This window comes from Helianthus annuus, chromosome 2 (genome assembly GCF_002127325.2).
Source record: "Helianthus annuus cultivar XRQ/B chromosome 2, HanXRQr2.0-SUNRISE, whole genome shotgun sequence".
NCBI classification, from domain to species: domain Eukaryota; kingdom Viridiplantae; phylum Streptophyta; class Magnoliopsida; order Asterales; family Asteraceae; genus Helianthus; species Helianthus annuus.
Window position 1 is genome coordinate 2,493,003 of NC_035434.2, and position 14,806 is coordinate 2,507,808.

Consider the following 14,806-nt stretch of genomic DNA (forward strand, 5'->3'; position numbering starts at 1 on the left):
AAGCTTAATCAACAGCAAGAACGATCAAATCAAGTTGTGAACTTGATTGAATCAACAGCAAGAACGATCAAATCAAGTTGTGAACTTGATTGAATCAACAGCAAGAACGATCAAATCAAGTTGTGAACTTGATTGAATCAACAGCAGGAACGATCAAATCAAGTTGTGAACTTGATTGAATCAACAGCAAGAACGAACAAATCAAGTTGTGAACTTGATTGAATCAACAGCAAGAACGACTAAATCAAGTTATGAACTTGATAGAATCAAACAAGAACAGCATGTGTTATAAATGGAATGTTTTAACAACTTGTGTAAACATTTCAGAAACGAAGATGGCTGATAAAGGTAATGATGATGCGGTGCCAAGAGTCACCGAACAAGTCAGAGAGGCGATTGCCGAAGAGGTTGGGAAGGCAATCGAAAACAGTCTGACAGGCTTCATTGATAGAATTCAAAACACAGTTCTATCAATGGTAGAAGATAGAATCAAGAAATTAGAAGACGACTCAAAACTAGAAAAGGAAAAACATGGAGGACGGAAACCTTGTTCATACAAGGAATTCATGGCTTGTAAACCACCGATATACAATGGGGAGGTTGACCCAATAGTGTGCCAAAGATGGCTAAGTGATATCGAAGGGGTATTCGAGAGAACCCATTGTGATGTAAACGACTATGTAGCCTATGGTACGGGTCAACTAAGAAATCAAGCAAAAGATTGGTGGGATAATAAGAAGAGAGAGATCGGTATTGAAGCTGTTAAGGTCATGAATTGGGATGAATTCAAGACGCCATTTCTGAAGCATCATAGCCCCAAAGCGGTTATGAATAAAATCAAGCAAGAATTCATGCAGCTCAGGCACAAAAACGAGACCATAGACAAGATCACGGCAACGTTTATGGATAAAATGAAGTTTTGTGATGATCTTGTGACAAACGAAGAACAAAGGATATACTACTATCATAACATGTTGAGTGCCGAGTATAGGGAGTTTATCACCCCTTCCAAATACGAGACCCTTACCGAGATTATAAATGCTGCTCGGGAGAGGGAAATAGAGCTGAAAAAGAGTATCGAAAGGGGCGAACGGAGAGCACCTGACGTAAATCCCAGCCCTACTAAAAAGGCACGAACAAGTGAGAGCTCAAGGAAATCTGACACGAAAGGCGGGTCACCGAGTTGCAAAATTTGCGGGAAGGGCCATAGAGGCGATTGTCATTACAAGGATAAGCCTTGTCCTATATGCAAGAAAACGGGACATATAGCCTTATCATGCCCGGAGAAGGTAACGGTTTGTTACAATTGTTATCGAACGGGTCATAAGAAATCTGAATGCCCGGAATTGGTTGAAAAGAAGGGTGGGCAGGAACAGAAGGGTGAAGCCCCTAAAGCAAAGGCAAGATCTTTTCAACTAACCGCCGCAGAAGCAAAGATTGAACCTGACGTGGTCTCAGGTATATTTACTGTAAACTCGATTCCTGCACATGTGTTGTTTGATACGGGTGCGAATAAATCCTTTGTTTCATATGGATTTATTCGACATCCTTCATTTATTCTAACTAAATTACCTGTGCCCTTAGAAGTAGAGATATGTAATAATAAAAGTTTTATTGTTTGCGATGTATGTGAAAATTGCAAACTGAGCATTGACGATGAAGAATATTTGATAAATCTAATCCCGATGACGATGGGAGAATTTCAAGTCGTCGTTGGGATGGATTGGCTATCTCGACACCATGCAAAGGTCGTGTGTTTCCGTAAAGAGATAAAACTGACATCTCCGAGCGGGAAACCCGTCACCATCTATGGCGAGAAAGGAGGCAATCTCATTGTATGCTCAATGTTGAAAGCACACAAGCTAATGAAGCAAGGATGCAAAGCATATATGATATACGCAAATGAACCCGAAAAAGAATCACGAAAGATTGGAGATGTACCGGTAGTACGAGATTATGAAGATGTTTTTCCGGAAGATTTGCCGGGGATACCGCCCGAACGGGAAGTAGAGTTCGGGATCGAATTGATTCCGGGCGCGAAACCCGTAGCAAAAGCCCCGTACCGACTTGCGCCGTCAGAATTGCAAGAATTGATGTCCCAAATCCAAGACCTGCTTGACAAGGGATTCATAAGGCCGAGTGTGTCTCCTTGGGGCGCACCGGTATTATTCGTGAGAAAGAAAGACGGGAGTATGCGCATGTGTATCGATTACCGGGAGTTGAACAAACTCACGGTAAAAGAATCGATACCCGCTCCCGAGGATAGACGATTTATTCGACCAGCTACAAGGTGCGAACTGGTTTTCCAAAATTGACCTTAGATCGGGGTATCACCAATTAAGGGTCAAAGAAGAAGATGTGCCGAAGACGGCTTTCCGCACGAGATACGGACATTACGAATTCCTTGTGATGTCATTCGGGCTAACAAACGCACCCGCGGCTTTCATGGACCTCATGAACCGGGTTTGCAAACCAATGCTGGACAAGTCGGTCATCGTGTTTATCGATGATATATTGGTATATTCAAAAAGTGAAGCTGAACACGCACATCACCTACAAGAAGTGTTGGAAGCCCTTAGACGAGAGAAGCTATACGCAAAATTCTCTAAATGTGCCTTTTGGTTACGAGAGGTACAATTTCTTGGCCACATTATAAGTGCCGACGGAGTACTGGTGGATCCGTCAAAGATTGAGGCGGTGGCAAAGTGGAATTCCCCAAAGAACCCTTCTGAAATTATAAGCTTTTTGGGACTTGCGGGATATTATAGGAGATTTATTCAAGATTTCTCCAAGATTGCGTCACCACTAACCAAGCTGACCCGAAAGACAGAAAGATTCATCTGGGGCGTTGAACAAGAGAAAGCGTTTCAAACGCTAAAAGAAAAATTAACTCAAGCTCCGGTACTAACACTACCGGACGGAGTTGAAGACATGGAGGTTTATTCGGATGCTTCACTATCGGGACTCGGATGTGTATTGATGCAACGGGGCAAGGTGATAGCCTATGCCTCGAGGCAATTAAAGATACACGAATGGAAATATCCTACGCACGATCTCGAGTTGGCGGCGGTAGTGTTTGCATTAAAAATATGGAGGCACTACTTGTACGGAGTAAAGTGCACCATATTCACCGACCACAAGAGTTTGAAATACTTTTTCGATCAGAAGGAGTTAAATATGCGACAAAGGCGGTGGCTGGAAACGGTGAAGGATTACGATTGTGAAATACGTTATCACCCTGGAAAGGCTAATGTAGTGGCCGATGCGCTGAGCCGCAAATCGGATTATACCCCAATACGGGTACGATCAATGCAACTGGTTGTGACTTCAGGCTTGCTAGAACGAATTCGAGAAGCACAAGATGAAGCTGTAAAGGCAGAAAACTGGAAAAAGGAATGAATTATCGGCCAAGTTAAGGACCTAGAGGTAGGCAATCACGGCCTGAAGACTCGCTTTAATAGAATCTGGGTCCCTAACACATGTGGGGTTAAAAAGCTTCTACTTGATGAAGCTCATAAATCCCGTTATTCCATTCACCCGGGAGCGACCAAGATGTATCATGACTTGAAGCAAAACTATTGGTGGCCCGGAATGAAGCGGGACACGGTGAAATACGTGGAAAAGTGTTTGACGTGCTTGCAAGTCAAGGCGGAACATCAAAAACCATATGGTAAACTTCAACCGTTAGAAATTCCGGTTTGGAAATGGGAGCAAATTACGATGGACCTATTGACCAAACCGCCTAAAACAAGTCGTGGTTTTGATGCTATTTGGGTAGTAGTGGATAGGTTAACCAAAAGCGCTCACTTTATTCCCATTCGTGAGACTTATACTTCGGAGAAAATGTCGGAGGTTTACACCAACGAAATCATAGCAAGACATGGGGTACCGATATCCATTGTGTCGGACAGAGATACCCGGTTTACTTCAAAATTCTGGCGTGTATTCCAAGAACAGATGGGAACTAAGTTGTTCCTTAGCACTGCTTACCATCCACAAACGGATGGGTAGAGCAAAAGAACAATACAGACATTGGGTGATATGCTACGGGCTTGCATTATCGACTTTGGGGGTAGTTGGGATGTTCATTTACCCTTGGTCGAATTTGCATATAACAATAGCTATCACGCGAGCATTAAAATGGCCCCGTATGAGCTATTATATGGTAGAAAGTGTCGGACTCCAGTATGTTGGGGAGAAGTGGGTCCGCGAGGGCTAGCACCAACTGATATAATCCGAGCTACAAATGCGAAAATCGACATAGTTCGGACACACTTGAAAGCGGCTCAAGACCGGCAAAAGGCATACGCAGATAAAAGAAATAGGCCGATTGAATTTCAGGTTGGCGATATGGTTATGTTAAAGGTTTCCCCATGGAAGGGTATTATTAGATTCAGAAAAAGGGGAAAGTTAAGCCCGAGATTTATTGGGCCGTTTAGAATCACTGAACGGGCTGGTAAAGTGGCTTATCGACTTGAATTACCCGAAGAATTGAGTGGAATTCATAGCACATTCCACGTATCACATCTTCGAAAATGTTTGGCCGACGAAACTGCTCAAATCCACTACGATGACATCGAGGTGGATAACAGCCTCAACTATGCGGTAAAACCAATTTCGATTTTAGATCGTAAGGAGAAGAGTTTGAGGAACAAGATAATAAGCCAAGTCAAAGTCAAATGGGAGCACCGAAAAGGGTCAGACACTACATGGGAATCCGAGGAAGAAATGCGGCGACTCCACCCTACATTATTTGGTATGTAATTCGGTTTCGGGGACGAAACCCTTTTTAAGGGGGGTGGACTTGTAACACCCCGAAAATATAAAACTTTATGTTAAGATTATAAATTATAAATAAACGGAAATTTACTAACTAGAAACTTCTAACCTAGTTAGTTAATAGTCTAGAAATAGCACATGAAAGGTTAAAACCTACTAAATAGTGTGTAGAATAAAGTAGAGGGGCCTGAATTGTCAAAAAACAAAACTAGGTTACAATTAGTAACCAAACACTCCAAAATTTGGAGTGTTGGTCGACCAGACAAGCAGTAGGGGCGACACCCCCATTCCAAAACCCTAAAACTCACAAAACAATCAAATTGAAGGCTCAAATCTCTTCAAAAACGAAATCTAAACATAGATTAGTGATCCTCATCGCGAGAGGATTCCAAGGTATGTAAAAACTTGTGTTAGTCCTTCGTTTGAAATCCTCATGATTTTAGAAAATCTGAAAAATTTATGTTGCATGTTTGTTATTGGGTTGAACTAGAATTGATAAAGTGTTTAGGGGTGAAACCTAACTGATTCCATGTTAAACCATGACCAAATTCAGGAAAATTTGGTGAACACCTTGAAAGTGGTTATGGGTTTTATATGATGATGATGAACACTAGGGTTTAGATGGTTATCCTAGTGTAAAATTGATCATAGAAGGTAGATTCCAGTATGAGTATGATATATACATGCTCTATGAGAGTTTCGTTGATAATAAGTTAGCCAAAAAGTGAACTAAGAACCTGAATATAATGATATGAAAATTCTGCCCTCAAGGTGTTTGTAGAAATGCCATAAAGAAGGCCAATAAATAGAAATTTGAAGCTTTAATGCCTGAATTAAGATGTTTCGGTATATTATGCGAAATGATGCCTAAAGAGGGTTCTAAACATGTTTTGGAAATGAACTCTATAGGAAAAGATACCGGGACGTCGAGCGGACAAGCCGGTGGTGATTCTCGTTTGAAGGGCGTGCATTAAGGTATGTAACATGTCTCCTTACATTATGTGAATTTAGATCATTGTAGTTGTTTATCAAAGTTTCTAGTTAATTTGGATTGAAGCGAAGGCATTGTTGTATTGAATACTTGGGTGAATAATAAACTAAACTCGTTGGTAGTTGTCATAAAGGAAGGAATTTCCATAGACAAGCCAAACGGGTCAAATAATCACGTAAAATATGATCTACATTCCGAAACATGATAGATTGTTATATGTAGTTCGTTATATTATGACGTGCTAGAAATATTAGACTTTTATTTCAATTGATAATGTAGAATACTGAAATCCGGGAGTTGAAATTTTGGTTGAAATGCTTGAACCAAACAAAAACATAAATTCCCAGGTGCCACCATAAATTACGGTGCCACCGTAATTTACGGTAGAGGGTTTTGATTTACGGTGGTTTTCTACTGTGTTACGGTGTAACCAAAAATTTCCAGCACTCACCGTAATTTACGGTGGTCACCACCGTAAATTACGGTGGAGCCTGGAAAATTTTTATATTTTTGTTATTTCAATGTGGTGTTAAATCTTGAAATTTTATCATTCATAGACATCAAGAACTAACGATTCAATTGTTGATTCATAGGTATTTAGGTGGTCATGGATGGCGATCAAGCGTTAAGATGATGAACCGAACACTCCACTTCGAAGCTTCCGCTATGTTTGAACTTGTTAATCAGTGTTTCTTTTGTTGTAAACAATTTCTTAAACAACTATACTACGTTCTACCTTTGTCTTAGTAGGCTAAGGGTGTAATAGTTTTTGAAACTTATGTTATTCTAACGTCTTTTGGTATAAAATGGTTATTAAATTCTAGAATAAATATAAGGGTGTAATAAGAGCAACAGAATCATTGTTTCACAACCATGGATTCAAAAGTTTCGTTTTATTAGAATATTAAACATTAACATTGTCTTTAAGTTAAAGAAACAAGTCAAACATAGTCTATCATTGTTATTAAATCATTAAGGCCTCGTCGAGTCCTAAGTGAGCATGCATCCTAGTCACAAACATCATCATTAATCACCACCTGAAAAATATGTAAAAATAAAGTCAGCAAAGAAATGCCGGCGAGCACATAGGTTTTGTGAGAGTGTCGGATTCATGGCTCGTTTACATGTTTCAATACCTCGTTAGACTACAAGAGTCAATAGTTGAAAACCTTGTTTTGAAAGGTGTATAGTATTGCAACATAATTAACCAACTCAAAACAAGTAGGTTTTAGTTTATAAAATCTCGTAGCCATGATTCTTAACCCAAAACATTTGTTTAAGTAAAACAAATTGTAAATCGTCTCGTTAGTAAAACTCGTATGGTTTATATCATTTAGTAAACATCGTTATATGACATCGTTTTAACATCGTTTGCCCAAGTGAAATAAATAATGCCACGAAATGTAATATGATAAAAACACTTATATATAAGAAGTACCAGCGGTGTATCTTCCATGCTTTTATCATGTTACACCCGTCACATTATCTAATCACAACCCAAAACCAATCGTTTGTTCAATTCATTTAACTTGTTAAATCGTTCCAATCGTTTAAACCGTTCTCGTTTTAATTGTGAATACTACTTTTAGTCGTCTTGCTAATAACATTCAAACCTTTATAACTCGTCTATCGTTAAACTCGTATTAACAAACCACCAAAGGGTAAGTTAACAATTTACAAATTCAGTCGTTACCCACATAACCCCCATACATAACCATGGGTGCAGTCTGATAACGGGATTTGTCAGATCCTATGGTACCCATAACCTAATACTGGTCGGTTCGGCCAAAACTAATGAATGTCATTCGTTATGTAAATACGTCCAACAAGTTCGTTCACATTATCGAAATCGTTTTGTTTAATATAAAACATAGTATTTGTTTTTGAAATCGTCATTAAAAGCATCGAAATTGTTTAACACATATGAATCACCCCAAAACAATAGCAAACAGTAAAATAGGGGAACTATGTACTCACATCGAAGTGCAAGTATCCTTGATTAGATGAACTAGCAAAGCTCGAGTAAACCAAGGAATTCAAGTAGCACCTAGTAATCGGATCGCTAGATTAAAGAATAAACACCTAAATCGGAAGATCGGGTAGAATGAGGTCTTGTAAACCAAATGAGCATTGCAACTCATGTGATATGGTTTAACAAAGCCTACATTCTAAATCGGAACCTATCCTAGGTGCTTTTGACCCGTTACGACCCATTAAGGTAGTTTATGCTACTTTAACAGGTAGTTTATGCTACTTTAACGCGTCGTTTGCGCAAAGGCGCGTTTGAGACACCTAACTAGTCCTATGACAAGTATTATATGCCCTAACATGTTTAAATATGTTGCATAATCAGTTTAAGTGACAAAAGTTAGGTTACATATGCTTAAAATTCAATTATGCATGAAAAAGGGATTTTGGTCATTTTCCTAAGGCATATAAACTACCTATCATACAACTAACTAAACGAAGTGACCATAAGGTATAACCTCGGAAGGTTATTCCCTATACAACTATGGTCACAATACATGCTTGGTCGGATCCTAACGATCGACCAAACGGGTCGAGTTCCAAAGTCTAAGCGGTTGTTAAGACCGCTTATCTTACGACCCTATACAAGCACTAGACTAAAAGTGACGAGTTAAAAATGTTAAAACATGTTTAACTAAGTTAGAAAACATGTTTGATATCAAAACAAAGTGTTTTGATACCAAAAAGTAGTTTCGTTGCAAAATACGCATAAACACGTACTTTGACCGAAACTTTGATTCGTCACTTCGACTAATCAACGTGGTAATCAGTAGGTATAGTCACAAGGGACTATAACCATCGTGATTACGCTTGTCACACCCCCGAAATCCATAGGCGGAGTATCACCGCAGGAGGCGTGACTGACCAGGATCCAGCCATCAATCATATTGAACAAGTTAATTAATTAAATAGTAGTCCAACCACACAATATAATTGGAGTCCAAAACAAATCAAGTAAGTTCAAGTTATCAGCGGAAGCATAAAGTTTAAAACCAAAGTATAAGTATAAAAGTTCAATGTTTAACATGGAACTCAACAGTCCATGTCCCACAACGACTCCTGCTCCCATGCAAGCTCCAACTAAGCATCTAACGACCTGCAAGGCATGTAACAACGAGTCAACAACAAAGTTGAGCGAGTTCACAGTTGGTGTTCATTTTAAAGTTGTTCAAAAAAAAAAACCATAAGTTCATTCGTAAGCCATGTGTTAACCAATTTCCTTGTTTCCCAAACCATAACCATAACCAGTGGGGGCTACCCATGTGAACCACTAGACCCGTTACCATATCGACCACTGACTGAAGTAAGTTAGTGCCCTAGCGTCAATGTCTATCATCATTAACGTGCTCAGATCCATTAGTTCACGCCCGTCCTCTACGGCACGGTGTGAGGCTTGTCAAACCTAAATAGCGCTATCTAACTAATGACCCACTCGCCATTGGCCCGACGATTAAGTCGATATAAAATGAGGGACTTCATGATAGAGATTTTGGTCTAGTATCAACGTTATCACCCTTCAATAAAGAGGATATGGTACGTGTCCCCAAACCAGGAGATCACACAGCTTCCGATTAAATCCATAGTACATGTTATCACCCTTCAATAAAGAGGATGTGGTACGTGTTCCAAACCAGGAGGTCATGCAGTTTCCGATTAAATCCTTTACCCATTCCCAACCACCAGGAATCCCATGCCTTGTAGAAAGTGTGAACTCACCTTGGTTTGCTCAGTTTGTTAAGTTACTTGTTCACAGTTAATCAATCAAGCCTATGGTTTTCATGTATACAAAGTTAGTTCATGTTCGCATGGTACACATATAAGTTCATAATCACAGTGTGCAGTTAGAATCACTAACACTAAATAACACATAACATTTATTCAATCCCATGCAAAACCAGTCTTCCCTATCATCAACAACAGATAACAACATAGTTATACATTATCTCAAATGCTCTAAACTACAGTGTGATGTGACTACTCAAAGGGCGGTGAAACTCCAACGACCAAACATATAGGGTTTCGTCGAGATGTAACGTGGTGAAACATATAGGGTTTCGTCAAGGTGTAATGTGGCGAAACATATAGGGTTTCATCAAGGTGTAATGTGGCGAAACATATAGAGTTTCGTCAAGGTGTAATGTGGCGAAACATATAGAGTTTCGTCACACATGATGTTTCGTCGACCCGAGGTTCTTCTTCAATAACAGTAGACAACAAGAACCCTAATGCCGTCTCTCATCTGAACAGCATAACTTCGAACGTATGTCCAAATCAAGAATCATATCACTCAGCAAGATGTCATTACTTCCTTAATCACTCATTACCAAGCTTTGTGACAATCATCAAACATCTCAGTATCAAATCAATTATATACATGCATATTAAGATTTGTTTACCATATTAATCCATCTGTGAATATCACATTACATAAACCTATCGAACCCTAATCACGCTTTTAACACCTTGCACATGCAATTAGGACCAATCGTTCAATCATCATTCCTCATAAGCAAATCGTTGTGATAATCAGGCCTTCGCCAGCCTCTTTTATCATAAAACCCTAGTCTGTTAGTTTATCGTCATGAGTACAATTCTTATCATACAACCCTATTCTACATTGGACTATTAATACACACACCATACGATTATCATACAGGTTCGGATCAAACATTCAGACACATTAACCAACAAACATACAAATCATGCATTCATGGATCATCAAGATGTTGAATATTCATCGATCATCATGTATTTATTACCAATTCATAACAAATAAACATTAGTAATAAACTAACCGATTCGAATGATAGTCCAGGGATTATGTGTGGCGATAGAGCTTCAAGGAATGGAAGCTGCCGTCGGGTTTCAAGGGAGAGAAGAAAGTGTCTAGGGTTTCGTATCTTTAAGGGGTAATTATAAGTGATTAATCATGGGCCTTAACTGGGCCACAAGCCCATGCGACGAAACTACAGTGGGCGACGAAACTACAGGTGTTTCGTCGACCAGGTATATGGCGAAACTCTAAGTTTCGTCGAGTATGGGTGATGGCGAAACACTAATGTTTAATCGGGTTCAAGTTTCGTCAAGGGTGAGAATATAAGTTCAACAGTTCATTATTTAACCAAGTAACACAATACAACAATTTATCAGTCAATTAATAAGGTGCACATATTACAACGCAACGAATTATGATGACACTGATGTGTGCAAAATGCAACATATAAATTACATCAAATAAGGCATAAAACTAACCCTTTTTAAGTACGAATGTTGGAAAAAGAGTGTTTTTGTCTTCCTTTTGTATTTTCAGGATTAAATGAGCTCAAATTGACAAAAGAAGCAAAAAGACAGCTAAATCTAACATAAATACAAGAAAAGGAACAAAGGTGGATTGCCAGACCCCTCAACAGCATCCTCCCAAGTAAAACAGAGAAGGCAGAAGACTGAACACGCCCCGTGCTCAGCCGTGCCTAAGAAGCAGCAGAAAAGACAAACCTGTAGAAGCTTCTATTTCCCACCACGGGGCTGTGCCTAGTGAATACGGGGGCGTGGCGAAAGTACTGCAGGCGCATTAATTGTAATTGAGAATTACAATTAATGAAGAGAGAGATTGTCAGACGGGCACGGGGCCGTGTCCAGCGGACACGGGGCCGTGCCCAGGCTTTTGTTCAGCCTATAAATAGGAGTGTTTGGCTTCATTGCAATTCATCCCTTGGCACACCACCTCTCTCACACTTCATCCACCACCCACCACCATCACAACACCATCATCCACCACCATCATCCATTGTCCATCATAGAGTGTGTGAGTCGTCTCGGGATCCAAGATTGATCGTAAGAGTTCTTGAAAATCAAGGCCATGTTTGCCTAAGTCTCTTACATCACTTGGTGAAGACAAGTGTTTAGTATAATACTTTTTATTTTTAATCTTTTGCACTTTTTATTTGGTTTTGTTTTAATGACTTTAATAACTAGTTGCTTATATTGAAGGTGACTTTTCCTTATCGTTTATCCGTGGTGTCTTGAAATTATTTTACTATCCATATAAAATAAAAGATTTTCACCATTCATATCTCCATGGTCTATATGGAGGTATGTTAGCTACCTGGTCGGGGGTTAAGGGAACAGTTTGGTAAGGTCTTACCCTTGTTCAGCGTTTAGAGGTCCTGCAAGGGACCTGGGTCAAATTTAGTAGGATCTCCTTCAATACCCAAAGGTATTGGATGGCGGGGATCCAAACTCTTTGACCCCCTCATAAGTTAACTACTATTAATACTATAACCCGGCTATTTAGGACTGTATCCCTGCTGACTTAGACTACTTAGTCGAGGGTAACGTCACCTCTAAAAGAGGGGCCTACCATAATTTGCATTAATAATTTAATTCATTATCTTTCAATAATCCGACCCTTTAGGATTGTATCCTTGCTGACTCAAACTACTGGGTTGAGGGTAACGTCGCCTTCAAAAGAGGGGCCTACTACAATAACTAAGATAATCTCTTAAACAAATGAAAAAGTGCGAAAATAATCAAAGGTTATACTAATACACGAGTCGGATCCAAGTGATTCATCTTGTCTATCTGTTTTTATTTTTATTTTATTTTTCAGCATTTAGTTAGTTTTATTTTCTTAGTTTAAAAATCTTTTTCTAACATTTTGATTTGATTAGACGTTGAGGATAAACCGGTACTAAAAGCTCCTGTGTCCTTGGACGACATCGGTATCTTACCAACACTATACTACGTCCACGATGGGTGCACTTGCCCATATGTGTGTTTAGTGTTAGTAAATATCGTGTTTTATAAATTTAAAACTTGGCTAAAGTGTAAAAAGGGCTAAAAATATATATCAAAAATATATACACAATCGCACACATCAAGTTTTTGGCGCCGTTGCCGGGGACACGAGGATTTTAAGAAAGTTAGGAGTCAACGACCTAATGATTTTTTTTTATTTTCTTTTTAATTTGTTTTAGGATTTTTTTAGCTTTTCAGCTTCTGCAGAGCTCAGCACGGGCCGTGCCTGGTCGGGCACGGGCCGTGCCCAGCAGTATTACTGGCAGTTTTTAGTTTTCCAAGTTACAGAAGGCTGACCACGGGGCCGTGTCGGTGCAACACGGGGCCGTGTCCAACTCTCCAGTAACAGGGATCCGGAAAACAATCACTGTAACTCCGACCACGGGCCGTGTTCACTGAGCACGGGGCCGTGGTGAACCTTCTGACCAACATTATTTTCTGTTTTTGTTGCAGGACTTGGAACCCGACGCCACCTCTACGTAGTGTATGAGCTCCAGTTCTAATAAAGACATAAAAGAACCTCTAGAAGAACCCGAACGCTTTCTCAGAAAAAGGCTAAAAGCTAGAACCCAAGAGAAGTTTCGGGGAACCCACTTCTAATGGCGGACCAACGTACCCTCATGGATTATCTACGACCTACCGTAGGTAATCTCGGCGCCGCTATCAATGCACCGAATGTTGAAGCCAATAACTTCGAACTTCGACCGCATTTGATACAAATGCTTCAAAACTCCGCAACCTTTCATGGGCTTGCGGACGAGGATCCCCATCTACATATTACTAATTTCTTAGAAATATGTGATACCTTTCGGATCAATGGAGCATCAAATGACGCCATCCGCCTCCGAATGTTTCCTTTTTCACTAAAAGACCGAGCAAAAGCTTGGCTTAACGCCCTCCCAGCTGGATCGGTAAACACCTGGGATGAACTAGCCCAAAAATTTCTATATAAGTGTTTCCCTCCCGCTAAAACAGCTAAATTAATGACTGAAATTAATACATATTCACAAGAGGACGGGGAATCCTTATATGAAACTTGGGAAAGGTTCAAGGAGCTATTGCGAAAGTGTCCACATCACGGCCTTGCGATATGGCAACAAGTATCCACTTTCTATAATGCGTTGTTGCCACACACAAGGCAAACACTTGACTCTAGCTCCGGGGGACTTTTAAGTAATCGCCGCCCACATGAAATATATAATAAAATTGAGGAAATTGCTCAAACCAATTTTCAGTGGCACACTCCCCGAGGCAATAAATCCATTGCCCCGGGCGCCCATAAGGTTGATGAAAGCACTTCTTTACAAGCCCAAATCGAGGCCCTTTCTTCGAAAATAAAAAAACTGGAAATGACAAAAACGGTCTCGGTTATGGCTTGTGAGGGGTGTGGTGGGCCACATGAAAATTGGAGTTGTATGAAAGAAACAGACGATAAACAAGAGTCGGTAAAGTACATTGATAATAGACCTAGGCCGTCGGGTCCTCCAACGGGCACCTACAACCAAGGATGGCGAAATCACCCTAACCTTGGTTGGAGAGAACCCGGTAATGGTAGTAACCAACAAAGCGTAAACCAACGAACAAACTTTCAACAACCAAGAAATGAGTCACAAAATTTCCCTCAACAACAAGGTGGGCGAGAAAGGCTTGAAGATACTATATCTCGCCTCATCTTCGAAACTGAAAAGAAAAACTTGGATAGGTTTCTACAATTATAATCAAATATTAGAAATCAACAAGCTAGTATTCAAAACATCGAAAAACAAATAAGTCAACTAGCACAAAATTTCTCCGAGAGACCACAAGGCGCGTTACCAAGCAATACCGAAACAAACCCAAAGGCGCAAGTTCATCTCATAACACTACGAAACCGCACCGTGGGTCCTACGGAAGGCCCACCGTCTACCGAGGAGACCGTAATGTCACCCCTATAAGAGAAGGATTCTCCTCCCTCACCAGAGCCTACCAAGGCCCCTCGAGTTCCGTACCCCGGAAGGTTAATCCGTCAAAAGACCAATGAGCAATTCGCAAAATTCGAAAGTCTACTAAACCAATTGCATGTTAACATTCCTTTTATTGACGTCTTAACCCAAATTCCTAAATACTCTAAGTTCATGAGGGATTTTCTCACTCATAAAAGGAAAATTGAAACATTGCAATTAGTTAACTTAGGCGAAGAGTGCTCTGCCCTCGTACTCAACAAACTCCCCC

At 40.1% G+C, this 14,806-nt stretch overlaps 1 non-coding gene across 1 annotated transcript; it reads right to left on the minus strand.

Annotated features, from left to right (window-relative positions):
• Nucleotides 1-13,572: 13,572 nt before the first annotated feature.
• LOC118489952 lies at nt 13,573-13,679 on the minus strand. The gene has a single exon (XR_004887963.1). It is a non-coding gene; the product is annotated as a small nucleolar RNA R71 (small nucleolar RNA).
• Nucleotides 13,680-14,806: the final 1,127 nt, after the last annotated feature.